General features: G+C 34.6%; 1 protein-coding gene across 2 annotated transcripts in view; it reads right to left on the bottom strand.

Moving 5' to 3' along the window:
- Window positions 1-14,139, bottom strand: part of cdc42ep4b (CDC42 effector protein (Rho GTPase binding) 4b) — a 44,262-nt gene that overhangs the window by 5,694 nt on the left and 24,429 nt on the right. Inside the window, exon 1 of one of the 2 annotated variants that reach the window (XM_084741347.1) lies at window positions 5,129-5,243. The exons of the other annotated variant lie outside the window; for it this stretch is intronic. The gene's annotated coding sequence lies outside the window, so the exon portion shown is untranslated. Of the gene's footprint in view, window positions 1-5,128; window positions 5,244-14,139 lie in introns of those variants that run through there. 2 annotated transcript variants of the gene reach the window in all.

Here is a 14,139-nt window from a genome sequence, read left to right as displayed (position 1 = left end):
TGGCCACATGCAGGGCAATAAGACAATCGCCACAGTGCTGCAGCAGAGGGGGAATGCTTTTGATGTGCCCCGTCACTCCAAGACATTCAACCTCAGCAGAAAGTATATCAGTGGGTGCTCAAATATCAAACGGTGCAAACTTCACACCTTAAGTCATTCTAGGAAATGGCCCATTTTTATGTCTTTTGGGGCCCCTTTAAAGTTTGGTGAGGAATAGTTTCAAACCCCCCCCAGGATCATCAAGACCCCATTATTGTGGGCATGACAAAAGATGAAGTACGGCCTGCAGGCAGGCCTGTCATATTCTCTTCTAGCCTTTCAGCACTATTTAAAAGATAAATCATGAAGAATGGCAGTGTCATGTGCATTCTACTGTTTCAAAATAACATTCCCGAGACTGTTTTAAAAAAAAATCTGAAAAAGTGCTTCAGTGTTCTGCAAATTAAACTGTAACTATGTTCTTTCGCATAAAGAGGGAACATTTATGCATCCTTTTGCAGTTGTTTTGGAAAGTCTATACATGCTTTCATCAAAACAATGTTAGACACTGGGGTTAACTTTATATCTATTAGAAGGGTCACAATTCAACTTGACTTTTCAATTCAAAGGTCATGATTCCATTCAATTTTTGATTTAAACTTTTTCTTTTGCACTGACTGCTATGCCTTTGTTAGACTACAGAGTCCTTAGTTGTAAAGATCAACAGATCAGCTACCATTTACATTTTCAAATTCTTCTTTAAAAAGACGGTCCCTGTGGATATTGTGATATAACAGCTGGTAAGCTATGCTGTGTCATCTTTGAAGTGTTTTTTTTTTCTTTGGACACGCTCTGGATGCTGCTAGTAGTACTAGGAGAAATACTACGAGAAACCATAATTGTGCCTTTTCGATTTGCCTATTGAAACTGAAAACTCACTTTGATCAACTTTTGATTTCATACTGAACTTGTGACACCTCTGATATTAACCAGAGGTGGACAAAGTTCACAACTCCATTACCTGAATCAAAGCAGAAATACTCCTGGTCAAATATTACTCCAGTACAAGTTAAAGTTCAGTCTTTTTCTTTTTTACTAGAGTTAAAGCACTGGAGTACTCATCGTACACATAATACTACTTATGTATTCAAAAGTATGTGTGTGTATATTTGAGGAGACTAAAACATATATTTTTGAAACGGCTTTACTCAGTAACCTGAACTCAGCATTTCCTCTAACTGATGATTAGTAACGTTTGCGTCAGCGGTGGATTCCCACAGGTCTGCTGTTACTCTCCCGGCCTCACCTGACACTACCATCCTAATCTCGTCTTCCAAAATAATACCTGGTGTACTGTCTACCATCTGTCTGAATCCACGTGAATGCAGCACTGTTTTCTTTGAAGACACCCGTCACAGTTTTGATGAGACCTGGAGGCAGAATGAAATTTGACGGAGCTCCTCGTTATTCTCTACGCAGGAAAAACCCCTGCTCTGGTGGGGAATCTTCATCTGTTATAGCCATCATTACCACCGCCAAGTTCAAACTGAGCCGTTCAAAAAAATGCGGCGAACACTATGAACTCAGCTGACAGCGTAGGAGTTGTTTACTGTGATTGTTTTTTCTCCTGTGATGAACACAGCATATGGCCTATTGCATTTTAGAAAGGAAAAGAAAATTCATCTGCCGACTCTGAAGCTATGGTTGAAAGCATCGGGAGCCAAAAGTAAAATATTTGTCTTTTAAATGTTGTGAAGAAAAAGTCCTAAGCACAGTATAGTACAGTACTCCAGTAAATGTACTTTTGTTACCGTCCACCCCTGATATTTACATACTTTTCAAAAGAAATCTGCTATCTTGAATCCACCATCACAATTCTAATTGCTAAAAAACTGAACAATAGAACAATTTGGAAAATTTGTTGATTTACTCAATTGTAGGGGTGACGTTGAGCTGTCAAACAAAATGGAATTCGTCCAATCTTCACATGACAATCTAATATCTCAGCCTATTATTACTATCATTATTATTATTACTGCTTGTTTTCTCTCCTTTTGGAACTTAGTGGAATTATACACTCAGTCCTTTCTGTGCTGTTTTACCTTACTGTATCTTGCGTTTTCATTTACTTATTCTTCTTGGGGTGTGGGAAGATGAATTATGGATTGGAGTGGACGTTCTAAATGACTTTGTGAACGTAGGGAGGATAATATACGACTTAGTCTTAAGTAAATGAAGATAAAAAAAGGTCTTTTACTTCAGTGTCTAGACAGATAGAAAAGCATACAGTCATAGCTCTGTGTTTGCTCATACATTGAGCTGAAGTCAACTTGCTGACCAGGGATTCCAGTCTGGCCTGTATGGCCCATACCACACGAGCTCTCAGTTCAGCTGGGGGCAAAATTCCACCCCAGCTCTCTTTTTACAGGCGCATGGAGGAAAACGGGCCATACTGCTTGGACACGGCTGCCAATATAAACACAAAAACGCACACATATAGCTGAATATGTTTATGTTAGAGCACTAAATATTCCCAAAGAGGTAATAAGTATTATATTGTTTGTTTTAGAGAACTATTGCCTCAGTCGCGGTGCCAGCCGGTGATGAAGCCTTTATGTAACCGAGCACTCAAAGTGCCACATGACTGCAGCTCAAACCGAGACGAGTGGTGACGGGACCATGAATGATTAAGAGCATCTTATGTCGCTGGCAGACTCTGATGCATGCGGAATGACATCATAACAGCCACCATGCTCATCAGCGTTCAGCCTCGCTCGTGTAATCCCGTGGATCACAGGCGCCACACGGTCCTCAGCTATCCCGCCGCCACTTTCTCTCCTTCCACCCAGCGAACAGGGGTAAAGAGGCTTTGACTGGTTATCCAATCGCAGCTCGACTACTGTCAAGTTAAACCAGCAGCCAGGCACACACTGACTGCAGTAGTTTTTATTTTTGACTGCCTTTAAATTTTTTAAAGGCGAGACAGAGAAAGAGTCTATGATTTATTCACAAGGTGGAAGCATCTAAGTAAGAGTTACAAGGAGTCAGGTAAAGGTAATTTCACAACAGCCAAGAGGCCCCAACTATTATTTGACAGGTTACCTTGATTTCTATAGAATATAGTAAGAGGAATATAATAAAGAAAAATACAATTCTCAAGCTCCTTCCAGTCACAATGTTGAGCTTATGTATAAATGGCCAATACCACAATAATCACACTGACTATACCAACGGCTAGTAGCTCATTTAACCATTGCTGCTCTTCTCTTTTAAAGGCTTTGGAAACTGCAGCATGGGGTTTGGATTAAAGAAAACCGACCCTGAGACGATCAACAATGCTGTCGGCATCCTTTGAACACGCAGCCAGATCAGCTCGACCACACTGCCACTGCAGGACAAATAACGGGAAACCAGAGACTGTGGTGCCACACAGAGAAAACTGCTCACAACAAGACGGATCGGGATGTTGAACCTGCGCTCTGAGCTGACGGGACGCAGACATGCAAGACTCCAGCAGGGTGAGGGGAGGAGGACTTTTTACATCTGTGATGCCTCGAGCTCAATGTTTCCAAGATATCGAACATCTGATGTAAAGAGCAACCTTATTATCAACACCAATCTTTTGCTGCTGTTTACAGTAAACTTGATGCAAATTTAAAAAAAAAAACATGCACAACAAAATGATTTCCTGGTTGTATATGAATGTAAATAACTGTACTTTATTTTGTTTTATATTCTATCCTATTCCTTTCTGAAGTGAATTCATTATCTGTATATATGTTGCATTTTGTGTGTAGCATAAAAGAAATACAACTTTATATAGTCATATATAGTCTACACAACACTACCTGGCTTGTTACCCTCAGCTTGTATTTTGCTGTGTTGGTAGGGAAGTTTCCTTATCCAATTCATCCACCTCACTTTTTAATTTAACATAAAAAAGATACTGTTTAAGACATTAACCTTGGCCTGATGGCCTGTGGCCACAAAGAACTACTGTGGCCACCAAATACTCAACGTAAGTGGCCCCTTTGGCAACAAAGTTTGATCCCCATGCTGCAAGCTTTCACAAACACAACATTATATCTCCACAAAAACCCCCAATTCATTTGCATCTTTTAGTTCATCGCTCTATCGGAACGATGAACAAAACTGAGCTATTGATCCTTTCAGAAGAACCAGAAACACAAAAGATGGACTATGAAATAACAAAACTTTAACAAAAACATGGGAGTGAATGGAAACAGGAGTTTAAGTGGCTACAATATGATGCATCTAAGGTGTGTTCTGGTAGTTTCCTCATCTAGCCGCAACTTGTCTACATTCAAAAATGGCCACCAGATTTAGGGATTTGGTGGCCTGTGAGCCAGTGCTTAAAAATATTAGCATCTATACCGACATAAAACTCCTGCCTCATCTGGCTTTAAGTCCTCAGTTGTCCATTTTTAAGATATAATGCTGAACACAGAGACTCTGCTGTCTAAGCACTAAGAAATCCTCTGCTTTCTTTAACCTTGGACTGACCAGAATCTCCTCTATTGTTCAGCCCTATTGTCAGCAACATTGATATGTAAATGGATATATGTGTCAGGCAACACCATCTATGACATTGCTAATCAATTAATCAATGGCGCTGCATATGAATGGGAAAAAAAAAAAAGTTCTGAACTCTGACAAAGAAGGTCTACAAACTTCATTCGGCTCTACTTTGTGAGGTCTGTAACCTCCGGCCCAAACATCTGATTCCCACGGGGGGAGTGGAGGCGGACGGTGTCAAAAGCACTGAAATAACAACATGGAGCCAGTCTGTCCATAAGCAGCATCAGTAATACACACAATTCAATATATATATAAGCTTAGGATGTAGTAAATGTTGTTATTTATATCTTTATGAGTCACATTGCCAGCATCTAAGCACAAAAATCTAAATAAATACAAAACTATTATTACTAAAGATACTAGAAATGTGCTACAAATGAGGGACTTAAGAGACCTCATTGACTATGTATGAATCTGATTCCACCTCATATCATGTAGCTGTAGTCTTGGTGGGAGCTCATTAGCAAAGCCTCAATCTCACTTCACTCTGTTTTTCCACGCGCCTCAAAGCTCCCTCCAGTCAAACATCTCCACGCTGTCCTTGACTTACCGCACAGGCAACAGAAGAAGAAATACACTGTTGATGCAGCACATAAACTCAGCCTCGCTTCGCCGGACGCACCTGAACAGTGAACCAGAAGGGTATTGCGCAGTAAACTATGATTGTTCTCCTGTAGCAGAAGGAACCGGTTCTTCCTGTTCGGCTTCATGTCTAGAACCGCAGCCCGGAGGCTAGCCCTGCATGACAAACGGCAGAAATATCTTGAACAGACAGAGACAAAAGAATACAGCCTCAGCAGGCATATGTCGAGGAACATGCCTATTTCACACTCGCACTGTTAGATACCGCTGTAAACAAATCCAACTCATGTAAACACACCTGGAGAGCTCTGTAGCCACCCATTACACGGTTCCTCCTGCTGCACTGACCAATTAAGATGAAAAACACTCTAAAGGCGAAAAACACATAACTGGATCAACTGAAGACTTTTAAAATGACACAGCGTTTAAATGTCCACGGGGTTCTACAGCTGCCTAATGTCCCATTATAGTCATCATGGCCAGCTTTGTTGTGCTACTTAAGTCATCGTTTAAGCTAATTAAAAATAGATTGTGGTGTTTTTGACCAGCGGTGTCCCTGGAAGGCATGTTTAGTATTTGTATTATGTGTTTCGCCAATGCAGGAGTTAAAGAGGAGGAAAGAAGGAGAAGACGGTGTAAAAAATTAATTCTTGAGGTTGGAAATAAGTTGGTTAAGTCAAAGTCCGTCTACTAGCTCCAACCACACCTCACAGTTGCCCTCAGTGTAGAGCGTATCATCATTAATTAATTATTAATATATACTTTAATTATATTCTATTCATGAAGATGTGAGTTGTGGTTCAAGGCTCGAGAAAAAGCTTCAGGAGATTTCTTTTTTGTCGAATTCTTTTAAAAAAAAAAAGGGCTTTGAAAATGTTTTATGAGATAGAAATATAAAAATATTAGACCTTACAGAGTAGTTTGTAGTATGTAAAGCTTGTGCTTAGAAAAAGCTCCATTTAAAAATCAACATAAGTGTACGCTACGTTTAGAATATTTTCAACACATTACGTAGCCATCTGACTGGAAATCACAGGAAATCGAGTTATCCATCTCTTGCTCACTCAACCAGACTCCACTGGTGAAATCAGTCATTTTTCCTGATTCTCCTGTGTTGCAGAACGCAGGAGCTGCTGGTCTAATGTTGCCTCGTTCTGTTAATTTGTGACCTTTGGTGTTTAAAAAGGGTTAGTTCGGATTCACTGAAGTCACACGATGGCACAAATGAACTAGCAGATTAGGGATGCACTGATCTAAAAATTCTGACTGATACCGATATCCGATATTAATATTGCTGTTATAGCCGATAACCGATATTTACTGATATCGATATATATGTATTTTTTTAAAAGTTTCTGAGATGATATTTTGTACAAACTGAAAATCATGCAAACTGAATGTCTTTCTTTATTTTCAAAATGTGTTTTACCTCCAAATAAGGTTACAGGGCCATAAAACACAAGTAACCAACAGTGTTACTTTTTTAGCAACCTTTACAACTTGTAGCAAGTGTGTAACTAAATTACAGTACAGTTTAACTCCCTAAGGATCATAAATCAAAAATAATATCCTGACATACATATGACCATACACACATACATACATACATATGAGCATACATACATACATATGACTATACATACATACATACATACATATATAAGCATACATACACACATATGACTATACATACATATATACACACATACATACATACACACATACATACATACATATGACCATACACACATACATACATACATATGACCATACACACACACATACATACATATGAGCATACATACATACATATGACTATACATACATACATACATATATATGAGCATACATACACACATATGACTATACATACATATATACACACATACATACATACACACATACATACATACATATGACCATACACACATACAAACATACATATGAGCATACATACATACATATGACCATACATACATATGACCATACATACATGCATACATACATATGACCATACACACATACATACATATAACCATACATGCATACATATGACCATACATACATACATATGAGCATACACACATACATACATACATATGACCATACATACATGCATACATACATATGACCATACACACATACATACATATGACCATACATACATACATACATACATATGATCATACATACATACATACATACATATGACCATACATACATACATATGAGCATACATACATACATACATATTAGCATACATACATACATACATGACCATAAATACATATGACCCTACATACATACATACGACCATACATACATACATATGACCATACATACATACATACATGACCATACATACATACATACATATGACCCTATATACATATGACCATACATACATACATACAAGCATACATACATGACCATAAATACATATGACCCTACATACATACGACCATACATACATACATATGACCATACATACATACATACATATGACCATACATACATATGACCCTATATACATATGACCATACATACATACATACAAGCATACATAATTACATACATATCAGCATACATACATACATACATATGAGCATACATACATACAACCATACATACATACATATGACCATACACACATACATACATATGAGCATACATACATACATACATATGACCATACATACATATAGGGGTGGGCAATATGGCAAAAATATCATATCACGATATTTTTATTAGAAAATCACGATTTCGATTTTATCACGATCTTACATGTATTTATATTATGTATTATGCTATGTATTTAGATTTACATTTACTGTTTTTACTTTACTTTCTACTTTTTTTTCAAGCACAAAGGTAAAAGTAAAGGTAGTAATGTCTGCAAAAACCTCAAACAGAAGATGTTACTAACTCTTTTAACTGAAACAGTCACCAGAATGTTTTGTTAACATGTTAAAATCACAACATTTTTCTTCTGGAGCAGGACAGACGCTCCCAGACCCCCAACAGGGGACTGGTTTACCAACATGCCACCTTTTTCTCCTCTTATGAGTTTGCAGGTCTGTATTTAATAATAAAAAAAAATAACGATAAGAATACCATTAAAGTACAACAACAGCAATAAAAATGTTGATTTTTCAAAAAAGGAAACAATAACATGCAAGGTTTTTAAATTGTAATTAAGTAAAAACACTAATACCACAATGTAGAAATACCTAAGTAAAGAATCTGAGTATTTTTTCCATCACAGCAGGTCAGTGATCAGTATTTCAGTGACTCTCTGTGGATCAGTGAATAGTTTTATTTATGGCGGCCCGCCACATTAAAAACATCGGCACCATGACATGATTTTCTATTTTTGGAGCTGCACACCTTTTTCGGTCATATGTATGTATGTATGTATGGTCATATGTATGTATGTGTATGGTCATATGTATGTATGTATGGTCATATGTATGTATGTATGCTCACATGTATGTATGTATGTATGTATGTATGTATGTATGTATGTATGTATGCTCATATGTATGCTCATATGTATGTATGTATGTATGTATGGTCATATGCATGAATGTATGCTCATATGTATGTATGTATGTATGTATGTATGTATGCTCATATGTATGCTCATATGTATGTATGCTCATATGTATGTATGTATGTATGCTCATATGTATGTATGTATGCTCATATGTATGTATGTGTGTATGCTCATATGTATGTATGCTCATATGTATGTATGTCTGTATGCTCATATGTATGTATGCTCATATGTATGTATGTATGTATGCTCATATGTATGTATGTATGTATGCTCATATGTATGTATGTATGTATGTATGCTCATATGTATGTATGCTCATATGTATGTATGTGTATGGTCATATGTATGTATGTATGGTCATATGTATGTATGTATGCTCACATGTATGTATGTATGTATGTATGTATGTATGTATGTATGTATGGTCATATGTATGTATGCTCATATGTATGCTCATATGTATGTATGTATGTATGTATGGTCATATGCATGAATGTATGCTCATATGTAAGTATGTATGTATGTATGTATGTATGCTCATATGTATGCTCATATGTATGTATGCTCATATGTATGTATGTATGTATGCTCATATGTATGTATGTATGCTCATATGTATGTATGTGTGTATGCTCATATGTATGTATGCTCATATGTATGTATGTCTGTATGCTCATATGTATGTATGCTCATATGTATGTATGTATGTATGCTCATATGTATGTATGTATGTATGCTCATATGTATGTATGTATGTATGTATGCTCATATGTATGTATGCTCATATGTATGTATGTATGCTCATATGTATGTATGTATGGTCGTATGTATGGTCATATGTATGTATGTATGTATGTATGTATGCATGTATGCTCATATGTATGTACGCATGTGTGTATGGTCATATGTATGTATGCGTGTATGGTCATATGTATGTATGTATGGTCATATGTATGTATGTATGTATGTATGTGTGTATGGTCATATGTATGTATGTATGGTCGTATGTATGTATGCGTGTATGGTCATATGTATGTATGTATGGTCATATGTATGTATGGTCATATGTATGTATGTATGGTCATATGTATGTATGTATGTATGCTCATAAGTATATGTATGTATGCTCTTATGTATATAGGGTCATATGTATGTCTGTATTTATGTGTATGGTCATATGTATGTATGTGTATGGTCATATGTATGTATGGTCATATGTATGTATGTATGTATGTATGTATGTATGTATGTATGTATGCTCATATGTATGTATGTATGTATGCTCATATGTATGTATGTATGTATGCTCATATGTATGTATGTATGTATGTATGCTTATATGTATGTATGGATGGTCGTATGTATGGTCATATGTATGTATGTATGTATGCTTATATGTATGGTCCTATGTATGTATGTATAGTCATATGTATGTATGTATGTATATATGGTCATATGTATGTATGTACGCTCACATTTATGTATGTATGTATGTATGTATGTATGTATGTATGTATGTATGTATGTATGTATGTATACTCATATGTATGTATGCTCATATGTATGTATGCTCATATGTATGTATGTATGTATGCTCATATGTATGTATGCATGTATGCTCATATGTATGTATGTATGTGTGTATGGTCATATGTATGTATGTATGGTCGCATGTATGTATGCGTGTATGGTCATATGTATGTATGGTCATATGTATGTATGTATGTATGTATGTATGTATGTATGTATGTATGGTCATATGTATGTATGTGTATGGTCATATGTATGTATGTATACTCACATGTATGTATGTATGTATGTATGTATGTATGTATGTATGGTCATATGTATGTATGGTCATATGTATGCTCATATGTATGTATGTATGTATGTATGTATGTATGTATGTATGTATGGTCATATGTATGTATGCTCATATGTATGCTCATATGTATGTATGTATGTATGTATGTATGTATGTATGTATGTATGTATGTATGGTCATATGCATGTATGTATGCTCATTTGTATGTATGTATGTATGTATGTATGCTCATATGTATGTATGTATGTATGTATGCTCATATGCATGTATGTATGCTCATATGTATGTATGTATGTATGTATGTATGTATGTATGTATGCTCATATGTATGTATGCTTATATGTATGTATGTATGTATGCTCATATGTATGTATGTATGTATGCTCATATGTATGTATGTATGTATGCTCATATGTATGTATGTATGTTCATATGTATGTATGTATGTATGTATGTATGTATGTATGTTTATATGTATGTATGTATGCTTATATGTATGTATGTATGCTCATATGTATGTACGTATGCTCATATGTATGTATGTATGCTCATATGTATGTATGTATGCTCATATGTATGTATGTATGTTCATATGTGTGTATGCTCATATGTATGTATACTTATATGTATGTATGCTCATATGTATGTATGTATGTATGTATGTATGTATGTATGCTCATATGTATGTATGTATGCTCATATGTATGTATGTATGTATGTATGTATGCTCATATGTATGTATGTATGTATGTATGCTCATATGTATGTATGTATGTATGCTCATATGTATGTATGTATGTATGTATGTATGTATGCTTACATGTATGTATGTATGGTCGTATGTATGGTCATATGTATGTATGTATGTATAATTATATGTATGTATGTATGGTCCTATGTATGTATGTATAGTCATATGTATGTATGTATGTATGGTCATATGCATGTATGTATGCTCATATGTATGTATGTATGTATGTATGTATGTATGCATGCTCGTATGTATGTATATTCATATGTATGTATGTATGTATGCTCATATGTATGTATGTATGCTCATATGTATGTATGTATGCTCATATGTATGTATGCTTGTATGTATGTATGTATGTATGTATGTATGTATATATGTATGTAAGCTCATATGTATGTATGTATGTATGTATGTATGTATGTATGTATACTCATATGTATGTATGCTCATATGTATGTATGCTCATATGTATGTATGTATGTATGTATGCTCATATGTATGTATGTATGTGTGTATGGTCATATGTATGTATGTATGGTCGTATGTATGTATGCGTGTATGGTCATATGTATGTATGTATGTATGTATGTATGGTCATATGTATGTATGCTCATATGTATGCTCATATGTATGCTCATATGTATGTATGTATGTATGTATGTATGTATGGTCATATGCATGTATGTATGCTCATATGTATGTATGTATGTATGTATGTATGCTCATATGTATGTATGTATGCTCATATGTATGTATGTATGTATGCTCATATGTATGTATGTATGTATGCTTATATGCATGTATGTATGCTCATATGTATGTATGCTCATATGTATGTATGTATGTATGTATGTATGTATGTATGTATGTATGCTCATATGTATGTATGCTTATATGTATGTATGTATGTATGCTCATATGTATGTATCTATGTATGTATGTATGCTTATATGTATGTATGTATGGTCGTATGTATGGTCATATGTATGTATGTATGTATGCTCATATGTATGTATGTATGCTCATATGTATGTATGTATGCTCATATGTATGTATGTATGTATGTATGTATGTTCACATGTATGTATGTATGCTCATATGTATGTATGTATGTTCATATGTGTGTATGCTCATGTGTATGTATGTATGTATGTTCATATGTGTGTATGCTCATATGTATGTATGTCTGTATGCTCATATGTATGTATGCTTATATGTATGTATGCTCATATGTATGTATGCTTATATGTATGTATGCTCATATGTATGTATGTATGTATGCTCATATGTATGTATGCTCATATGTATGTATGTATGTATGCTCATATGTATGTATGTATGTATGTATGTATGTATGCTCATATGTATGTATGTATGTATGCTTATATGTATGTATGTATGGTCGTATGTATAGTCATATGTATGTATGTATGTATAATTATATGTATGTATGTATGGTCCTATGTATGTATGTATAGTCATATGTATGTATGTATGTATGTATGGTCATATGCATGTATGTATGCTCATATGTATGTATGTATGTATGTATGTATGCATGCTCGTATGTATGTATGCTCATATGTATGTATGCTTGTATGTATGTATGTATGTATGCTCATATGTATGCTCATATGTATGCTCATATGTATGCTCATATGTATGTATGTATGTATGTATGGTCATATGCATGTATGTATGCTCATATGTATGTATGTATGTATGTATGTATGTATGTATGTATGTATGCTCATATGTATGTATGTATGCTCATATGTATGTATGTATGTATGCTCATATGTATTTATGTATGTATGTATACTCATATGTATGTATGTATGTATGTTTATATGCATGTATGTATGCTCATATGTATGTATGTATGTATGCTCATATGTATGTATGTATGTATGTATGCTCATATGTATGTATGCTTATATGTATGTATGTATGTATGCTCATATGTATGTATGTATGTATGTATGTATGTATGTATGCTTATATTTATGTATGTATGGTCGTATGTATGGTCATATGTATGTATGCTCATATGTATGTATGTATGCTCATATGTATGTATGTATGTATGCTCATATGTATGTATGTATGCTCATATGTATGTATGTATGTATGCTCATATGTATGTATGTATGCTCATATGTATGTATGTATGTTCATATGTGTGTATGCTCATATGTATGTATGTATGTTCATATGTGTGTATGCTCATATGTATGTATGTCTGTATGCTCATATGTATGTATGTATGTATGTATGTATGCTCATATGTATGTATGTATGTATGTATGTATGTATGTATGTATGTATGTATGTATGCTCATATGTACGTATGTATGTATGCTCATATGTATGTATGTATGTATGTATGTATGTATGTATGTATGTATGCTTATATGTATGTATGTATGGTCGTATGTATAGTCATATGTGTGTATGTATGTATAATTATATGTATGAATGTATGGTCCTATGTATGTATGTATAGTCATATGTATGTATGTATGTATGTATGGTCATATGCATGTATGTATGCTGATATGTATGTATGTATGTATGTATGCTCATATGTATGTATGTATGTATGCTGATATGTATGTATGTATGTATGTATGTATGCTTATATGTATGTATGTATGGTCGTATGTATAGTCATATGTATGTATGTATGTATAATTATATGTATGTATGTATGGTCCTATGTATGTATGTATAGTCATATGTATGTATGTATGTATGTATGGTCATATGCATGTATGTATGCTCATATGTATGTATGTATGTATGTATGTATGTATGGTCATATGCATGTATGTATGCTCA

The sequence above is a fragment of the Lutjanus erythropterus genome, chromosome 17 (genome assembly GCF_056507025.1).
Source record: "Lutjanus erythropterus isolate fLutEry1 chromosome 17, fLutEry1.hap2, whole genome shotgun sequence".
Classification (NCBI taxonomy): domain Eukaryota; kingdom Metazoa; phylum Chordata; class Actinopteri; order Lutjaniformes; family Lutjanidae; genus Lutjanus; species Lutjanus erythropterus.
This window is presented reverse-complemented; position numbering and strand designations above follow the sequence as displayed.